Source organism: Sphaerodactylus townsendi, linkage group LG07 (assembly GCF_021028975.2).
Source record: "Sphaerodactylus townsendi isolate TG3544 linkage group LG07, MPM_Stown_v2.3, whole genome shotgun sequence".
Classification (NCBI taxonomy): Eukaryota; Metazoa; Chordata; class Lepidosauria; order Squamata; family Sphaerodactylidae; genus Sphaerodactylus; species Sphaerodactylus townsendi.
The window spans coordinates 124,760,814-124,781,505 of record NC_059431.1 but is presented as its reverse complement, the minus strand read 5'-3'; the positions used below and the strand labels follow the sequence as shown (position 1 = coordinate 124,781,505).

At 45.5% G+C, this 20,692-nt stretch overlaps 1 protein-coding gene across 1 annotated transcript in view; it reads left to right on the top strand.

The window, feature by feature from the left end:
- Positions 1 to 20,692, top strand: part of NDST2 (N-deacetylase and N-sulfotransferase 2) — a 146,030-nt gene that overhangs the window by 65,384 nt on the left and 59,954 nt on the right. The window contains exon 3 of the mRNA XM_048503065.1: positions 9,029 to 9,251. The gene's annotated coding sequence lies outside the window, so the exon portion shown is untranslated. The remainder of the gene's footprint in view (positions 1 to 9,028; positions 9,252 to 20,692) is intronic.

The window sequence follows — 20,692 nt, the reverse complement described above, 5'->3', positions numbered from 1 at the left end:
ACTGAATGCACGCTGAACTAAGTTTTTTTCCATGGCAGTAGCATATTTCACAAAGTTTCCCAGTAGACAGCCAGGTAAGGCGAGAGGGTTTCGTTCCTGGTTGTCTGGCAGGACTATTGCTGAGTGGTGGGGTCTGTTTTGGATTTCAGAAAGGTTAGAGGCATTTGAAAGAGGGTATCTGAAGAAAGAGCATCACAAGAAGGATTGCGTATAGCCGTGCTTTAGCACGAGGCACGGCCCACTTTCCTCTTGTGTTTCGATTCTGGCTCCCATCACGACAGGCACACTGGCCTACAAATCAGACACTGATTCATAAACCTGTCATTTTGTCCTTCTCCTTGCTTCAGGTATTTGCATTTTGACCCAAGGGGTGATGTTACATCTCAACATTTGCTGAGTGGATTGTGTTTACAGGCTGTTCTGCCCTTGCCTTCCCCAGCCATCAACACTTTGCCCCCATTTTACTAACCTCGAATGGCTGGAAGGCTGAGTCAACCCTGAGCCGGCTACCTGAAACCGACTTCCCTCGGGATCAAACTTCGGTCATGAGCAGAGCTTGGACTGCAGTACTGCAGCTTCCCACTCTGGTGGGATCCCCACTGCTGATGAATCGCGTGATACACGAAATATCCAGGTTTCATGACGAACTCCCCGCAGCTGAACCACTGAACACGGATTCATCCCAGTTCCGGCGCGCTCTCGCCTCCTTCACATGTTTTTTAAGAACCTGCATGGAAGTGCGTGGGGCTCCTTTTAAAATCTTCACTAATTTTCTTTTTAAGATGTTAAAAGTCTTTTCAAAAACACCAGAAAGCCCTGCAAGGCCATTCATTCGTTTGACTGTTCTTTTGCTACCTTATTTGTGAAAGCAGCCGCCGCACCCTGTTTGCACAGGCGTAATCTTTTCTCTTTTTGTTAAGGAAGCACTCCACGAACGCGTGGAAGTGACCTCACAGCCAACTCTGCTTTCTCTTGAGGGTCAGTTACAGCAAGAAAGTTGTACATATGTACAAAATGTGTGGGAGCGGGGTTCGGATGCTCTTCCTGCAGAGTCACGGAGTAGCAGTGCAGTCCTAAGGAGAGTTATTCTAGTCTAAACCCATTCATTTCGATGGGCTTGGACCAGAGTAACTGTGCATAGGATTGCACTGTCGTTCGCATGCCTGACAAGTTCTTTGGATTCCTACTTGGATTCTATTACCCCCACTCTCTGACGTGCACTCTTCTCTTCCCTTCTGCTTCTCCTAGCTGGCTTCCTTGCAAGCCATGGTGCTGAAGGAAAGAACCCTGCTTGCTGTGAGAAACTCCTACACAGGAGAAGTTGGGCCAGCTTGGCTGGTTTCCTTGTCTGCCTCCCACCCCCACCCCCCTTGCCCTGGTGCACAGCAGGTCATTGGCTCTCTCTCATTCCTAGGAAGTGGGTTGTTAAGAAATTTAGCAAGGGCTGAAAGCCACAAATTATTATTATTACCTTAAGCAGAAGAAGCAAGCCTTTATTGGCATAGACAACAGTACAACAGTTATAAAAAACGGATTAAAAAGCATATACAATACAGGTAGAAAGAAATCTACTGCCGTTTAGTAATTTCCAGGAGAAAGTCTGCCACTATCATACAGAGAGAAGGATCAGGATTGTCCAACAAGTAGTGTAATCTAATTAAATCGGAGAGGTTGGGTAAATGTAAAGGAGTAAGATTCACATACTTGGATCTGATTTCCTTGAATCTGAGACAGTGTAGTAATTGGTGGGCCAGAGATTCAACTGAGCCATCGTTACATGGGCACAATCTTTTAGCCTTTTCTTGCTTATTAAATCTGCCATGTAACAAGGCAGAAGGCATAACATTAAACCTAAGGAGCATATATGGCTCTCCTTTGAACAGGGTTTATTAAGCAATACAGGTAGTGTGCCAAGTGTCCCCGTTCAAATGGGAGAGAAAAATACAGGGGGGAGCACGTTTTCTTGGCTGCGGTGATTAGGGTAGAGAACTCTCTATCCAATAGTTGACCTTTTAATATTCTATAAGCTTCTGGAATAGGACAAAGGGCAAAGTGAATCCACTGACAGTCCAATAGAGGCCATTTTTTCTTCAATTATGGAAAACTAGGGGTTGGAATGGGTGTCAGAGAGCAGACGGTGGACCAGGGAATTACAGTCTGAGAGATAGTGAATTCGCAGCCAGAATCTAAAAGTCCTCAGCCAAGCAGCTGATTCCAAGGAGTTTTGACCTAACTCCAGACAAAGAGCTGCATAGGGCACGCAATTTGGGAGTCCAGTTATCTTGTGAAAAAATTTGGATTGAAGAGAATTCAAGGAGTGGTTAATAGCTTGAATCCAAATTGGGACTCCGTAAAGCAATCTCAAGGCGACTTTGGCATTGAAAAATTTGAGGGCAGGAGGGATAAAGGAGTGGTCACTGCTGTAAAAAAAACGTAAAAGCCACAAATCAACATTGATGCTTCCAAGATTGCTTGCTAAAAATTACTGTTGTCAGAAATTTACTGAAGATTACTTTCAAAGCTTAACGCCCAAAGGCCACTTCTGCGCACAGGAACGTATCAAGCATCCCAGTCCTGTGCGTGCTTTCTGAGAAGTAAAGAGCCATAGAATTGAACAGCATTGGCTTTCTGGTTCTAATAAGATAATGCGGTTTCTGAATAGGGTTGCCCGCTCCAGACTGGGAAACATCTGGATATGTTGGGGGTGAAGCCTGGAGCCTCGGTGACTCACAGTTGGGGAGGAGAGACCTCATCCAGACATAGTACCATAGTCTACCTTCCAAGGTAGCCATGTTCTTCAGGTGAACTGATCTCTATTGTCTGGCAATCTTTTGTTATCCCAGGAGGTCTCCAGCCACCCACTGGAGATTGGCAAGCCTACTGACAAATTGTTCAGTCTCTAGATTTGGTGTCTTGTAACATGGTTGCTTTGGCAGCAAGGAAGCATTGTGTCAGGCAAATTAATTGGATTATTATATTTAATTACAGAGATCCAGTGAAGCAGAGTGTCTCAGTCTTTTACTAGAAGATACTTTTACTAGAAGATAAGACCTGTTCAGAAATATTTTCACGTAACTGGACCATTTTGTTTTAGTTTTTCGTGGAATTCATGGCCGATGTGTTTTCCCATGAGATATTACACAGTTCTTGGAGCTGTTTGATAAAATCTTGACCTGGTATTTGTTTCTTATTCCTGGGGACTGTGTGGCAGCAGCATCCTGAACTGTTCCATGTTTAGACGTGGTTCAATGCAAATCAGCAAAGCTTAGACATGCCAGCAGTGAATAGAATGTTGAATATTGATTTTGTATGAAATTTCAGAAATACGTTGATGGGCAGAAAAAAAACGAACAGCATTCCTCCCATTGGCAATTGTTTTGTGGTGTTTCAGTTAGTTTTATAAGTCGATATGCTGACCATCAAATGAAGAGAAATGTGGTGGCCCACCAAGTTCAGCATCATGTTTTGTTAGTAAATATTGCCCAGACATTTGGGTCTCTTCCGTGTTGTCCTGCCATTAGAGTTTTCTTTTAAAATAAATATTACTTTTATTTGCTGAGGTCTATAAAGAAGAGAAAGACCAGAAATATAATAAATGGAATGGAATGGAATTATACATGACAGGTGCATGGAACAGTTTTCTGCCTTTTCAAAATGAAAAGCAGTCGCTGGAAGACAAAGGGATGAGCAGCGCTACTCAGAATTCTACCCAAGTTTGTTCAGTAAGGCTTACTCCTGGAAAAGTGTTTGAGGATCGCTCTGTGTGTGTGTGTGTGTGTGTGTGTGTAAAGTTGCTTAACTCTTTCTACTCTATAATATTCTAGCACAAATTTTGCAGCTCAAAATTTTCCAGCCCTTCCCTTTCCCCAAAATGATTTTTCACATTCCCAGGAAGTTTTTTGGCTTGTGTTCTCAGTCTGCCTGGGCTGCTTTTCATTGCTTAATTGTTTGGGAGGCTGTGAAATGAATCTGCCGTGGATCACCTAGCCTAGATCTCTTTTCACAGCTTTGTGTATTTATGCAATACTTCAGGTTTTTCAATACTGTGCCACTCACCAAGTTCTGGGAAAAGGAGAAGGTGGTCTGTTTCGGTGACTCACAGTTTATAGATATAGCTCTAGATATGGATGTGTGTGCATCTGTACTGCTTCCCTTCAGGTTAGGTATATAAAGCGCCATTTTTAGCTGAGTGAAAATTGTACTATCGTAACTTCTCAGGATTTATTACACTGGGGAGCTTTAGTTGTTGCTCTCTCTTCCTTCCCTCCCTGTTGGCCATGCAGATTTGGGCACTCGGTCTCGAAAAGGTTCACCATCACTGGGTTAAGATATCTAATACCAAACACTGATGGAGAAAAGGAGGCAGAGTTACAGGCAGATCAGGAGTGGTTTGCCATTATCTGCCCCAAGGATTCCTTGGTGTCTTCCCATCTTAATACTAACCACGGCTGATCCTGCTTGGTTTCCAAGTTCTGGCAAGATTGAACCATCCTCTTCAGGATGGACAAATAGCTGTCTTTATTTTTGTATGTGATAATGGCACAAAAGAGCTGAAATCAGGAACAACACAAATAATTTAGCCCACCCCAGCCACCCCCGTACCTGTCATAAGAACAAGCCAGCTGGATTAGACCAGAGTCCATCTAGTCCAGCTCTCTGCTACTCGCAGTGGCCCACCAGGTGCCTTTGGGAGCTCACATGCAGGATGCGAAAGCAATGGCCTTCTGCGGCTCAAAGGTTAACATTCCTTTCAGATTAACATTCTAAACAGGATCTTTTCTGATGTTGGTCCAGGTTCCAAGCAAAGCAATACTGGGACAGGCATTTCATACAGTGCATTTCAATGAATCTGCGAGCTGTCTCTGAAGTGCTCCGGCCATTTCAAACATTGACACATTTTTTCCCCACTTTTTCCTATGGTACATTTTCTTTTGCGCATTCCAACTTTTGTGCTATAGCACTAGACGAGACCAACGTAGCAATGCAATGCTACGTTGCTAGCATTCTTCAAGTATCTGAATGCTGGCAACGTAGCACTGAATCGCTATAATGGTCTAGCACAAAAGTTGCAGTGTGCAAAAAAAATGCAAAAAAGAATGTGTCGTGGAAGTGTCGTGGAAAAGTCGGGGGGGGGGGGGGGGCCTTTCAGAAGCACTCCAGACATTTTATACAGCGAATCCAAAGCGCAAAGAAGAGCTGAAAAAGGGAGAAAGCAGTTTCCTTAAAAACCAGCTTAAGCTCACTTTGTCAAGGCAGCTTTGTATAAAAAGGTTTTTTTTAAAATAAATACATCCGTTAGCAGCTGGACTCCCCAGTGATTGTGTCTAAAATGACACCCAAAATCCATTATCCGCCAGCTGCTGACATGGATTAGAAGAGCTGTTTGAAAGGGGCCTCAGTCATGTGAAGATCTTTATGGTAAAAAAAGTGTGAGTTAGTCGTTTAATTGGGGGATCCTCCTAGAGGATGGATTTCTGCGTCAAGGAAGGTGTTTTGAGCGCTCTGAGTGCCCAGCAGCTTAAGCTTACTCTTTACCGAACGGTAATGGAAGATCCCAGAAGGCAGACTACCAACTGGCCTGCTACTAAAGTACCGCTGATGGGTTTTTCCTGTATCCGTTTAAATATTTATGCTATAATAAAGGAAACGGAAGGATTCCAAAGCATAAATCTGGAACTTGTCTATTCCCCCGCCCCTTTCTCCCTCCCTGAAACCCAGTAGTTTTTTGAAAGGGTTTGTTTTCCTTCATGGTTTTTTTGGCATGGTGGAACCGCACTTGTGAGAAATGGACTGAAGTTCCAGAGGCGGCCGTGGGCGGGCATGTCGTCTCCCACAAATTCCCACCAGCATTTGGATATGTGCTTTGACAGTATTCATTGAAATGCTGTCAGAATAGTCAGATAGGATCCCAGAGTCCTTTTGGGATACTCCAGCCAGAGGAGTATCCCAACATCCAACACTGCCCAACATCCTGTAGTGTTCATATTAGTCCAGTGGTGGCAAACCTATGGCATGGGTGCCAGAGGTGGGACTCAGAGCCCTCTCTGTGGGCCCGCGTGCACAGAGTCCGTCATGAGATAATAGTGTAATTATTTCAGGGAGATTATTAGCATTAAACCTAGGACCTAGTTTTGGGGAAGCAGTGTAGGTTGCTTCAAAGCAAAGCCACCGACTACCACCAAGCTTACTCCCGAGTGACGTGCCTTAGAGCCAACCATTTTTTTTCTATACTAAAACCTCAGTATTCAGGTTAAATTGCCATGTTGGCACTTTGCGATAAATAAGTGGGTTTTGGGATGCAGTTTGGGCACTCGGTCTCGAAAAGGTTCGCCATCACTGTATTAGTCCATTGTACTTGTTGGTTGGTCTGAAGCATTGTAAGAAACCATCTTCTTGGGCAGAATAGCCCCTTACGTAGTGGCAGTGAAGAGAGTGTCCTATACTCCAGAATTTAAAAAGGGCCCTTTTCTAAGTAAAGTAGTTCCTGTTGTGTCCTACTTCTTTCTGGTTATATGCTGAATCTTTCCCCCCCTGTAGATCTTTTTTTCTAGCAGCTTGTTGATGCTTTCAGTTCTCTTTATTAGCAAATTTCTACAGTCGTTCTGTGTTCTCAGTTCAACAGCGGCACATTCAAACCGTCCAGTAACTTTCTGAATTGCCATGTTATTTTCACTGAAACCACATGTGTTGCAAAATCAAACCGCGATCCACACAATATCTTTATTGGGACTAGTTGCAACAACAGTAAATGTTAATTTGTTCCTCATAAGCCAGAGGCCTGTGTTCCTGCAGGTTCTTATCACCTCAGTGGGTACACAACCATGAGTAGAAAGACATAGATTCCAAAATATTAAAGGTGAAGGAAGTCCCCTGTGAAACTACCGAGTCATTACTGACCCATGAAGGCTGACTTTGCTCATGGGGTGGTTTGCCATTGCCTTCCTGAATTGTCTACACTTTACCCCCAGTCAGCTGGGTACTCATTTTACTGATCTCGGAAGGATGGAAGGAGGGCAACCAAAATGGTAAAAGGTCTGGAGTCCATGCCCTGCGAAGAGAGGCTTAGGGAGCTGGGGATGTTTGGTCTGGAGAAGTGAAGGTTAAAGGGGGCATGATAGCCACGGTTAAATATTTGAAGGGATGTCATGTTGAAGAGGGAGCAAGCTTGTTTTCTGCTGCCTCAGAGACTAGGACATGGAGTAATGGATTCAAGGTGCAGGAAAAGAGATTCCACCTAAACATTAGGAAGAACTTCCTGACTGTCAGGGCTGTTTGACAGTGGAATTCACTGCCTGGGAGAGTGGTGGAGTCTCCTTCTTTGGAGGTTTTTAAACAGAGGCTGGATGAATATATGTCTCGAATGCTTTGATTGTGTGTTCCTGCATTGCAGGGGGTTGGACTTGGTGGCCCTTGTGGTCTCTTCCAACTCTATGATTCTGTGAAGTCTGAGTCAACCTTGAGCCAGCTACCTGAAACCAACTTCCGTCAGGCTAGAACTGAGGTCATGAGTAGAGCTTTGCAGAACTGTTTCTTATCATTGTACACCACAGGGATGTTATTATTGCTGCTATTATTATTGTTTTCATGAAATCACAGCTGCCAGATCTTCAGCTGGCGTTGGCCGTCATATGTTAATCCATACACAAAACCCATGAAATCCAATCTAAAAACAACCAATTCTGATGATCTAGTTCAGTGGTGGCGAACCTATGGCACGGGTGCCAGAGGTGGCACTCAGAGCCCTCTCTGTGGGCACGCGCACACAGAGTTCGTCTCGTGGGGGGGGGGAATTGCCCCCCCCCCACACATCTTGACTGGCCTGGGCCGCTGGACTTGATGTGCGTGCACCTCAGCAAGCAGGGAGGACTCAGCTGGCAGGCCTGGTGCCTGTGCTCTAGGTGGCTGCTGCCCGGGAGGGGGCGGGGGGCAGAGATGCTAGAGAGGCGCAGAGTGGCGCATGTGGGACTTGCTGGAGGCTACAGCAGGCTGACCCCTGCTTGAGGGGGTTATTCAGGTTAAATCGCGGCGTTGGCCCTTTGCGATAAATAAGTGGGTTTTGGGTTGCAATTTGGGCACTCGGTCTCGAAAAGGTTCGCCATCACTGATCTAGTTGATACAATCCTAATGTCGCTGATATGGATTAAATGCTTTATTGAAAGGTAGCACTTCAAAAACAAATGGCAGACTACATATGCATGATGAAAGAAAACCTGGAAAAGCAAGGGGAAGCCTCGAGGCATTATAAAAACCCTCAAAACAAGGAGCTGCCTACATGACAGCAAGCTTAGTGCGTGTTGGCCAATCTCAATGTTGAATCGTTAATTGCCACCCTGCCGTCCTTCTGTCTTTCTTGTTTTAGCCCACCAGCCAGGCTGATGCAGTTTCATAGCTACCTATCCAAGGACCCAAGGAAGGTTATGCAATCAGACTGTCACAGCTTGTGAGCCTCTCAAACTCTGGAGAATGAGGCAGGGTGGGTGAAATACTCGTATTTCTCCTTTAGAATGACAAGGGTCAGCTATCTTCCTTCAGTCTCCCCTGACATCCAGAAAGATATCCAGATCTCTTGGAAGACCAAAAGTTAAGGTTGTTAGTCATTATATTAATCGTTTGGAGATAAATGTAAAGTCAACTAAAGCCACGTTGGGTAGTTTTACCTTATGTTGTGGGTAAATTCCCAAACATGGTTCTTCGCTAGCAGACTGATTATAGCTTTCAGTTGGGCCTTGCAGGATCTATGTAAACCATAGTTTGCCCGTTTTGGTGCGGCAGCAAATTATGGTCTGCTGTTGAACAGGAAGGTGAGGAAGGCCATCACAGTACACAGAGGAGGTATCTGAGACTTATTGGTGCTGTTATAAACTACAAGGAAGTTATAAATTGCAGTTTGGCATTACATCTGAATCAAACTGTTTATGATATGTTGCCTTATTTTGAAGTTTGCTTATTGCATCCTTCAAGTTCAAAATATATTCTGAACAGACATCCTCTAGATAAATAACCACAGTCTTCTGTTTTGGATCCATAGGTCCTGGAATGCCGACTGTTCCTAGAGCAAAGCAGGTTTGAAACTCAAACTGCACCTGGGGATTGTTGGAGGGGCAGCTGCTGCCTGCATGGCTTTCCTACGCAGGGTCCCCTTTGGATAGGACTGGCCACTATACATCCCGACCCATGAAAAGTGATTGTGCATCAGCTGGCGGCGGGTGTGGCTGCATGTGAGACATTTTCCAGATGAACCACATTTACAGGTAAGCAAGCTTTGGGTTTATTTTTCCTCCAATCTCTTGAGCTTCACAGGTATAATTACCCTGCATGTTTTATCTTCCCTGGCCTGGGTGATACAAGCTAGCTGGATCGACCCTCGTTTGTTCTTGGATGGGAGTCTAGCCCACCAAGGAAGTCTAGCCCTGCTACGCAGAGGCAGGAAATGGCAAACCGCCTCTGAACATCTCTTGCCTTGAAAGCTGTACAGGATCTACTTTAGTTGGCTGCGACTAGTGTAACCCTGCCCTGTATACCCTGCCTTATGAAATATTGGATTTCATATTGTTTCTCATGCTATGTGCTGCAAAATGCCAGTTTCCATGTTTGTATGGGTGGTTAGAAGAGTGTCCAAGCTGAAAGCAAGCCTAAGGCAAAACAATCTGTGTGCAAATCTATGAGTTACTCCAGGCAACTATCTGGAAGTCTCATAACAAGGACATGCATCTTTGATTATCTCACTCTGCCAGAGTACTCCGTTAACATAATGGAGTCTGTAGAACTCCTGAGCACCACACCTCGCTAAGCTGTTTCTTTGGAAGTCCCTGATACTGTACCCTTGAGAAAACATTTCTCAAGCAATTGCTGCTTCCTTGCATTTCCCCCACCTTTCAGATACAATCTCCCTAACAACAAGATCCCATCCTAAATCACTCAAGCCTCAGCTAAATTTAAATACTTAAGGCAGAGACTTTAGGAAGTGCCTCTGCATAAAGCCTTTCTGAGCTACTGATGTAATTTAGGACCAATTGGCCCCATTGTCCCTGGAAGTAGATCAATAGATAGAGCACCTTCCATCCTGGTGACGATGAGTTTTAGAGGAAAAGCAGCACCACTCTTCTCACTGTGTAGCCCAGATGGGAGGGGGAGCCAAGGTGAAGAGCCCCACACCACTGCAAGGCAAGATTTCTTTTTTGCAACAGCACTCTCCTTGCTGTGTAGACCTGGGCAGGGGGTGGGAGCCAAGGCAAAGAGCCCCATTGCTGCTGCTTTGCCAGGCAAGGCTTTTAAAAAGAAAAGTAGCACTGTGGGACAAAGTCAAGATGTACTTTATTGCCTTCCCACCCTCCCATTTATTAGAGCGGGGCTTCAGTGCACTCACCCAACTTCTTTGCAAGCAGAGAAACAGGCTGGAAATAGCTGAGTGTGGGGACCGAAGGCTTCCTCTTAGTGCCTCACAGCCTGATGTTGAGAAGCAGATATCCCTGCACTGAGCACATCCGTCCCATTAAAACTGTGAAGACATAACGGGTGAGATGGAAACAAACCCTTTCGTATTGCTAGAACAGCTCAACCTTTTTCCTTTTTCTAGGTCGTGTTTCTAGGTCGTGTATGTATGGAAATACATACATGTGTGTGTTTACAGTGTTGGAAGTTGTTTTGAATTTGCAATAGACCTCATACTAAGAAAGAGATGTGTGTTCATATGTGTGTGTGTGGGGGGGGGCACTCAGGATGTGGCCAGGGAGCCAATGGGGTGGCAGCCTGAAACAGTTTGGGAACCAAACTGTCCTAGTGCTTTGTTAAAATAGAGACTAACTGCCCATTTTGTGTGCAAAGATGAGTGTTGGCACCCTGACTTTAAGAAGAGAAAGAAATCAGCACTCTATGACTGCATCTGATTAAGTCAAAACCGCCCCCACCCCCCACGTAGTGCCTCTGGGCCCCAGCAGCACCGTTTCTGGCATCTGCCAAAGAATGGGTGGGGCCAGGCAGGACTCTTCCCCGGCAAGGTTTCCGAATGACAAATGGAGATTTGATTGGCTGCGGAAGCCATTTTGTAGCAGACATTTTGTTGCTGTGCCCATAGCGGGTTCAGTCCTGAATTGTGGTTTTAAATTTTTGTTGTTTTATTTTTTTTTTATGTATTTTATTTAATGTATTTTAACTGTGTCTTAAGCCATCTTAAGCTCTGTAAGGAAAAAATGCACTAATAAATATTTTAAATAAATCATATGTTTAGAGCGCATCGCAACCTTAATGGAACAGATACCAGTTTATTTTGGAGTGCCTTTGTCCCCACGATGGGCGCACATCTTGGCTTTGTGCCCTTGTTAATTTCTTTCATATCACTTCCATCCATAAGAACATAAGAACGAGCCTGCTGGATCAGACCAGAGTCCATCTAGTCCAGCACTCTGCTACTCGCAGTGGCCCACCAGGTGCCTTTGGGAGCTCACCTGCAGGAGGTGAAAGCAATGGCCTTCTGCTGCTGCTGCTCCTGAGCACCTGGTCTGCTAAGGCCTTTGCAATCTGAGATCAAGGAGGATCAAGATTGGTAGCCATAGATTGACTTCTCCTCCATAAATCTGTCCAAGCCCTTTTTAAAGCTATCCAGGTGAGTGGCCATCACCACCTCCTGTGGCAGCATATTCCAAACACCAATCACACGTTGCGTGAAAAAGTGTTTCCTTTTATTAGTCCTAATTCTTCCCCCCAGCATTTTCAATGGATGCTCCTTGGTTCTAGTATTGTGAGAAAGAGAGAAAAATTTCTCTCTGTCCACATTTTCTACCCCATGCATAATTTTATAGACTTCAATCATATCCCCCCTCAGTACTTCCTCCTCCTTCCAAACCAAAGAGTGTCCCAAACGCTGCAGCCTCTCCTCATAAGGAAGGTGCTCCAATCCTTCAATCATCCTCGTTGCTCGTCTCTGCACTTTTTCTATCTCTTCAATATCCTTTTTGAGATGTGGTGACCAGAACTGAACACAGTACTCCAAGTGCGGTCGCACCACGGCTTTATATAAGGGCATGACAATCCTTGCAGTTTTATTCTCAATTCCTTTCCTAATCATTCCCAGCAGTACCACAAGCAGGTCGTCTCCAGAAAATTCCAAATGCAAGTAAATACATATTTTGAAATTGTGGGCAGGGATTGGGGGGGGGGGGGGCTTTAAGTACCTTCATCCAATCCTGCTGCTCAAAATACCCTCTCCCCCAAGCTGATGGGGTCTTTTTAGAAATAGCCCCTTCTTTTATAAACATGCGTGTCAGTTGCATTTTGGCCGGTCTGTGCTTTTGTGTTGTTTCTGCTCCCTGAAGATCCCGTCTTTTACCAGCTGACGCACTCACGAGTTCTGGGTCTGGAAAGACCTCTGGGAACAGATCATATGCCCGTGGTGGCGAACCTTTGGCACTCCAGATGTTATGGACTACACTTCCCATCAGCCCCTGCCAGCATGGCCAATTGGCCATGCTGGCAGGGGCTGATGGGAATTGTAGTCCATAACATCTGGAGTGCCAAAGGTTCGCCACCACTGTCATATGCTATGTTCCCTGACTGCTTCATACCGTTTAAGCTCTCCGCTTGGCCTCTGTTTAGCTCATATCTTTATTTTGGAATGGCTGTGTGACGCTGATTGTTTGTTTTAATCAAATGCTGGCTGGATGGCTAGTTGCTAAGAGAAGTTTTCCTGTTGCAGACGGAATAATTTCAGCGATTGTTGAACAAGACCTTTGATTGGCAGCCATTACCTATGATTAGGTTTGCCAAGGTACCATAGACCAGTGTAAGGTCTGTGCTTTCCTGGGTTTGTATAAAACCGTGGAATCCAGCAGGTCCAATTTCCCCCACAACTGCCACATGAGTATTCTGTATTCCCACTTTTCTCCCTCATAGTAAAGCTTTTCTTTGGCCTTTTCTAGTTTGCTTTTTTTTCGCTAACCTTGTGGTTTTGTAATAAACACATTTGTGACATTTTTAAACCACTGTTTCAAAATATGTGAAAGGGGAAGCAGGGTGTCTCTCCCCCCCCCCCACCCCCCAGTCCTGTATTCATTGATTTGTTAAGCCGGAGGGGTCTGAATTGGCCATGTCGATTAGGGAAAAATCTTGTAGTACAGAACTGGCTAAAAACGCCTCCTTGTGCAAAGACAATGAAAAGCCAAATTAAATGAACTGAATTGTTTGGAAGGATTGAGCACAAAACAGCAAGAATAATAATGCTATTGTCTAAATGTGGATGGGGGGAAAGAACCCTGGGGATTTAATATCCGTTGAGCAACTGGAAAAGGAGAGTTTTGTTTTGGAAGAAAGGGGGATAGAAAAAAGGCTGGATTTTAATGCTGTTCCTGTAACAAAACCAAGAAATGCTAAGGTCTACCTCAGTGGTTCTCAACCTGTGGGTCAGTACCCCTTTGGGGGTCGGACGACCCTTTCACAGGGGCAGTGGCGTAACTAGGCAAACTGGAGCCCTGGGCAAAACCTGTGTTTGATGCCCCCAGGCGCTGGCGTGTCCGTGCAACACGCCTCCCTTGTAGCGCTACCAGCAGTGTATCTAGGCAAACTGGAGTTTGGTGCCCCCCCATGGGCAGCCACCCTTTCCCATTGTGAAAAAACAATGATTTTTTACACCAGGCCGTTTCAAAGTCACCATCACATTATAGAACAAGCCCCAACTCACAGCAGTAAGCCATGCCACACAGCAGAAATAATTTTTTTGAAAACATTTTCAAAATGTTTTCAAAATGTTTCATTACTGCTATGAAAACATTTTATGGTGTTGTATCCAGTCCCCCCAATTGGGGGAAACAGCATCACTTTCAATGTTATTTAAACTGGGAACCCCAGATTCTACCTTTAAGGTGGATTTAAAAGGAGAATCTGGGCTCTCTAGTTTAAACAAGTGATGTTGAATCCATTCCTTAAACAGTATCATTTCTAATGGTGTTTTAAACTAGGGGAGCCCAGATTCCTCCTTTTAGCAATCTTAAAGGGAGAATCTTGGGTCTCCAGTTAAAAAAAAAAACAACATTGAAAGTGATGCTATTTCTTTGGGTTGATTCTCTCCTCCACCCCTGAAACAGCATCACTTTTTAAATGTTTAAATCAGACCTCAGGGATTCTCCCTTTTAAATCCATGCCAAAGTAGGGGGCTAAAAAAGGAAAACCTGGGGAAATTTGGGGGGGTGCCTGCTGTCAGTAATTGAAGAAATTGTGCCAGCAGCATCCAACTTTCAGGGTATCTCTTTAGGAGACTCTCCTAATGATGTACCACCCAGGTTTGGTGTGACGCTTATTCAGGGGGGTCCAAAGCCATGGACCTCAAAGGTACATCCCCATCTTCTATTAGCTCTCCATTGGAAACAATGGTGATGGGGCACTCTTTGGGGAGAGTCTCATAGCTTTAACTTTGACTGGGTCCCCAACCAACCATTGTCTCGGGTGGTAATTTGCAAGAAGACTCTCCTGATGATACCTCCCAGGTTTGGTGAAGTTTGGGTGTTGGTGATGGGGTGTCTAGGATGCTGCCTTGGCCTGGGGGCTTGTTCTCAGGGATGGTTAAAAGACCTGGGAGGAGGGTCATGGTGAAGTGGACCAAATCCGGGAAGCCAGTGAACAAACAAACAGAACAGGGGAATAATTACTTGACACCTGAATCCAGGGATGAGGTGAAACAAACATTAAAACTTGCACAGATGGCACATATACCCTCTATTTTGCTATTTTTTTTAAAGAAAGAGAAGCAAATTTACTGAAATCCCTGGGCTGGAACGAGTTGGAATGAATGTTCACTTTTAGTGCAGTGTTTTCATTTTAACTGTTCCCAGCAGGCTTGTAATTGATTCTGGGGAGAAAACAGCCCTTTATACTGTGGAAGTTCCGCACATATTTTTCATTCCTTCAGAGCCCGCTATGTGTTCATTATTGAGGCATAAAAGTGGTGCTATGGAATACTGCCTTTATTGGACTGTGTTTAATATGGGACCTTATAAATGGACGAGATAGACAGAAGATTCCTCCCTTCTAGGTCCAACACAATGTATATAGATCAGGGGTAGGGAACCTTTAACACTCAAAGAGCCATTTGGACCCCATTTTCCATGGGAAAAGAAACACTTGGAGCCACAAATAATTTTTGACATTTAAAATAAAGATAACACTATATATTGGGTTTTTTTACCTTTTACCTCGGCCATTCTGAGAAGCTGATGGGATGCTGCCCCGCCCTGCTGCCTGCATGGGCAAGGATGGGGTTGCAGCTCGGCCTCAGGCCGTCGGCTGGAGGCAACGTTTCCACCCCGGGCCCAACGGGGCGGGCGAGAGGGGAAGCCCGCAGCGTGACCCAGCTGATGTAGGCAATTGGTGCACCTGCCCTGCTGTCTGCAGGGTGGGCAAGGATGAAGCCAGCGGCTCGGGCTCGACGGCCACCGGGAAAGCGTCCACCCCGCTCCAATGGGGCGGGCGAGAGGGGAAGCCCACGGCGCAGCCCAGCCGGCCGTGGGCAGTTGGTGTATGGATTAAATTGGTGTATGTGCGAGGGGGGTTATAAAGGGGAGGCTGGCAGATGGATGTCGGTAGATTGGGGTGCTGTGTGGTTTCCTCGGCTGTTCGGTCAGTGTTCTAGCAAGCATTCTCTCCTGATCGCTTCGGCCTGCATCTGTGGCTGGCATCTCTCAGAGGATCGCAGATTGTTTTAAGATAATGCCAGATGTCTAGTTACATGACTGGACTCATGCACTGTTTAAATGGAAATGTTGCAAGGTTGATTTGCAGTTAAGCGGCACAATAAATTGCCTTCCCTGACTGCTCGGCTTAGAGCACACCTTAAGGAAAGCCATTAGGAGGCCAAATAAATAAAGCTGTGCAGAAGAAATGTGGATGAGGGATGACTCATGCTTCAATCTGTTCTCGTAAAGTGCAACCTCCAAGCCAGTGTGAAAGGCGGGATGTGGTTTCTGATGTAGGAGCTCACCACCTGAGCAGTGGTGCAGCTTTTACACACTTGGCGCCTTGAGGTGATATAGGGAATAGTCTCTATGCAGCAGGTCTACTCTAGAAGAAAGTTCCATATTATTCCATGGAGCTTACTTCCAAGTGTTCTTAAGGACATTTGTGCTATAAATAGGGAGACAAGCTGCCCCCACTCCCTTCCTCGAAAGTGTTTTGTACAACGGGTGTAAGACAACTCTCATATCAGGCAATTTCAGTTCCCAGATGTGTACAGCTCTCTTAAATTCTCTCACCTGCATTCGCTATTCCTGCAGCCTGTGAAAGTAACTGATCTCTGGTTTTGGCAGGAACACATCAAATCACAAGCTACTCAAGTGGGGGGGGGTGAAAGAGTGAAGCGTTTGGTCTAATGCTTGCAGACTTTCAGTTCCCCTGCATGAGCCTTCTGTGAAAAAGATCTTCCAAAAGTTAATTCTAATTAGGGAGGAATCATTGAAATTGGTGCTATTTCCCCAGGTACCCAGGTATTGTTTCTGTGGCAGGTTTTATATTGTTACCTTTGTCCCAAGTTACTCGTGATGCCAGTGTGTGATTATTCCTTACCCAAAATAATAATGTTGAAAACCTTGAGTCTCCACCAGATCCACTGGTCACGCCTTAGTCCCAAAGTTAGGCTGGAAGTGAGATGCTGATTTTTCCTTTGGAAATGCAAGAGAGAATTAGTGTCTGCATGAAAGGAAGTTCCCATCTGCCACGGTAACATATTCATTCCAATCGCGCCCCTAGGTAGCAGTGGTGTACCAGGCCTAAAATGGCGCCCAGGGCATGACTGCCTTCCCCGTTCGGGCTTCCACAATCCCCACTCTATGGGAGGGCGGGTGCCGCCACGCATGCTCTCGTGGGACATGGGATACCCTTGGGTCCCTACAGCAGTGATGTAGCTTAACCTTTTGAGACCGAAAGTGCTCCAATTGCAAACCTTAAAACCCACTTATTATCATCGCAGTGCCACCATGGCAATTTAACCCGGAATACTGAGGTTTGCTTCTAGAAAAATGGTTGGTTCGGTAAGCGGCGCTTACTCAGGAGTAAGCTTGGTGGTAGTCGGGTGGCTCATTTGCTTTGAAGCAACCGCGGCATCCCTCTAGGGTGAATCATGACCCTAGGAGGGTTTACTCAGAAGCAAGCCCCATTGCCAGCAACCGAGCTTACTCCAGGTAAAGGATTGCGCTTTTGTTCTTTGCATGAAAATCAGTGGGGTTTAACAGTGCTTTACAGGGTTACTTACACTGCTCCCCAAAATTAGGTCTTAGGTTTCAATGCTAATAATTGAGCTCCAGCTGCCCAGGCCAGCCTAGATGTGGGGAGCAATTCTGCTCATGCGGTGCCCACAGAGTAGGGTTTCGAGTGCCACCTCCTCTGCACCAGCGGCTATAGGTTCGCCACCACTGCCCTACAATAACAGGCCTTGAGGATTTTAATGTTCTGCAGCTGATGGTATCCAGCGGCCAAGTAATAAAAAGCTTTATTTGTTTATCCCAATGTCCACTGTTTCTGATTTCCACTTATTTTATCCCTGGTTCCTCATTTGGCAAAAACTGAAATATGCTTAGTCTCCTCTCTAATCCTGGGTAGTCTAGTTATTCTCTGAGGCCGTTTCCGCACGGCCCATTAATGACGGCCTGGGGGCGGTAAAACCGCTGCCCCCAGGCCGCCGTTTCAAGATAGCCGCTGCCGCAACGCATAGGCGGCGCACCTGACTCGCTCTTTCCTCTCAGGGCGTCTTCATTTAAACAACAACCCTTTTAAAGGTTGTTGCCCGCGGCGCTGCGCGAACCAAGGGCTGAAGAGCTGTTCTTTCAGCTTCATTCACGATGTTCAAAGTTATCGCTTGTTGGCGCCGGGAGCCCGCCACACTCCACCTCCAGGGTCGGAGGGCAGCGCAGGGCTTCGGGACGCCCAGCAGGCTGCATCACGACGGTGGGACATCGTGAGTAATGCAGGCGGGAGAGGCTGCTCCATGCGGAGCCTGCCGCTCTGCCGGTTTCGCTTGGCCCGTTCGCATGCATGCATGTGAACGGGCTTCCGCCCCCACGCCGCCAGCACTCTTGGCGGCGTGGGGGCGCAAGGCGGCCGTGCGGAAACGGCCTGAGTCACACTAAGACTTGAGATTTCATAAATATAGCAAAGTACCTTTTTATGTGCTGACTTTAGGTAATGTTTGTGTTCTTAAAGAAGCAAAGTAAGTTTATGTCACATAAAATTATTACATGTATTTAAAATCTAAATATTTTTAGGGTGGGGTGCATTCCCCCTCTGTGCCTTTACAATTGTGAGAAATTTTCCAGACTAAGTATGTAAAAGCTTTTGTCTGGTATAGGATGACCTGTTGCAGAATATTTGAGGGCTGTCGTGACATCTCTTAGTTTTGCTGGGATTTGTTTACATACTGCATTCTGCAAGAGCCTGAACTCTGATTTGTTTACGGGCCTCAGCAGCTGAAGGTCAATGCCTGGCTACGACCAGGACGGGAGCAGAGAAAGTGGACACGTTTGCACAAGCCGGGCCCTCTCCTCAGGGATAGATGACCTTGAGGTTATGAACAAACTCTTGCTTGCAGCTTCCAGTGCCTTTAACAAAAAAAATATATCCACACCCTTCTCTAAAACTGATTTAAAAAGCTTCTTTTCAGCAGCAGTAGTCGATTTTCTTTAATTCATCTGGATATTTAAAATCCTCTCGAAAGGTATGCTTTGGGAGGCGTAGGCGCTTTTTCTCACTTTAGAGAGTCGCAAACAGATCGTCTGAGATTCTTGCTCAAAACTTGAGCAACAATTTGAACCCAGATCTTTCCAGAGTGCAGCTTCTGGAGCAGTGACTATAGTCTCCTAACTATTAGGCGTAAGTGCAACTAAGAGAGTGTTTACTGAAGGTCTTGTGGAGAAAAGAGTTTGATGAGATCTCCCCTTTCTCCTCTCCTGTAGGATTTCCAAGGCTGACAATCTCCTGCCCCCCCCTCGCAACAAAACACCCTGTGAGGTAGGTGGGGCTTAGCCAAACAGTCATGTGGAACCAAAAAATCCTTGAGCTCCTCAAGGAATGAGTTGAAGGCCAGATAAACGCTAATGTCTGTGAACAGGAGGTTTGCTGTTAGGGTCCTCAGCTAAGGGTTGGGAAATTCTAGAGATTTGGGGGGGGAGCTAAGAACCAGTTTTGTAAGTGCTGGACTCAATGAGCTTCATAATTTCCAGTCCACCTTCAAAGCAGCCGCCTAAACCCGTCTGGGAGGAGCTGTCATTCCAGATCTCCAGCCACCACCTGGAGGTTGGCAGCCCTCATTGCTCTTTTTATGGGCAGCTGGGCTCTATCATATTTTTCACTCTTGACTGCTCCACTGGGAAATCCTACATGGAGTCACTTCAGTGAGCTCTGAAGGGTGAATGTAACTCTGCTTAGAACTGCCCTGCGAATACACTGTGTGCAGACAACCATTTTAAATATTGGGTGCAGTTACAGATAACTCAGAGTCAGCCTGAAATGTTGTGCCACTTCAGTCCATTACTAGGCAACCACAGCAATATTGCCAGCCTTCAGGTCTTGGTATCCCTCAGTAAAATATTTCCAGTCTATTGTGCTCTCTCAGGCCATCACTGCTTCCCTCAATCCTACCTTGGAGGGAGGACTCATTGAGTCCAGTCCAACCTGCAGCCACCAGGTAAATCACTGAAAAGCAATTTGCCAAGTTCATATGGCTGCAGTGTTGGAGGAGAATATGGGTCTTCATCGTTGAGAAAGGTGGGGTATAAATGAAGTAAAGAAAATATAAATGAAGTATAAATGAAGTAAATGGGGTATAAATGAAGTAAATCGTTGAGAAAGGTGGGGTATAAATGAAGAAAACAGATAAGACAAAGGTTGGTGTTAGTGGAAAAAAAATAAGAAAGCAAGGGAAAGGGAAGGTCCCACAAGGAGAGAAAGAGGAAATCATCTAGAGAAGGCGACACTGGAAAAAATAAAGTGACCCTTACAAATCCTTGTGAGTTCCCCACTTGTACATGCTCAAATTGAATGAACCAGCTTGACTGTTAGTATCCAGTGTACTCAGTTAATGCACAAAGAAGAATGTTCAAAGCATCCTGTTCAGAAGTCTCAGTAGGGATAATTGGGAGAATTAGATCTTCCAAGTACATTATGCAGTTCGGGTTGCATCTACTGTTAATTCTTGTTTGTATATGTGAGGACCAAGTATCCTTGATGCAGTTGTTACAGGTGGTAGCAGCGTAATTTTCAAAAGTTTTATCACCCAGATAGAGTCTAAAATATCAAAGAGTGCTTATCAGCATCTATATGAACTCTGCAGCTAGGACCAGGTGTTAAGTTGCTGCCTGCAATCAAAATGCATATTTAGGATTTTTGTACTTTGAATGCATGCTTTGTGTCTCAATTGCATTAGATTGTGGTCTTTGGGCCACACACACAGTTGTCCGGGCACCTCCTGTTTCTGCTCAGCACCTGTGGCACTTGCAGCTTAATTTTCTGCCAATTTTTCCTGTAAATGGAAATTCCCGGATGATTGATGCTCAAAAATGCACAAATCCTATAGATCTGTTTCTTATCGCATGTTAAACAAATGCTGGCTCAAGCAAAGGTTATACACAGACAACTTCCTGGTATGGAAAATGCCCTGACTGTTCTTCATCTCTCGTTTGACATCTGCCAGTAGCTCACGCTGGGGTGCATAGCTCTCTCC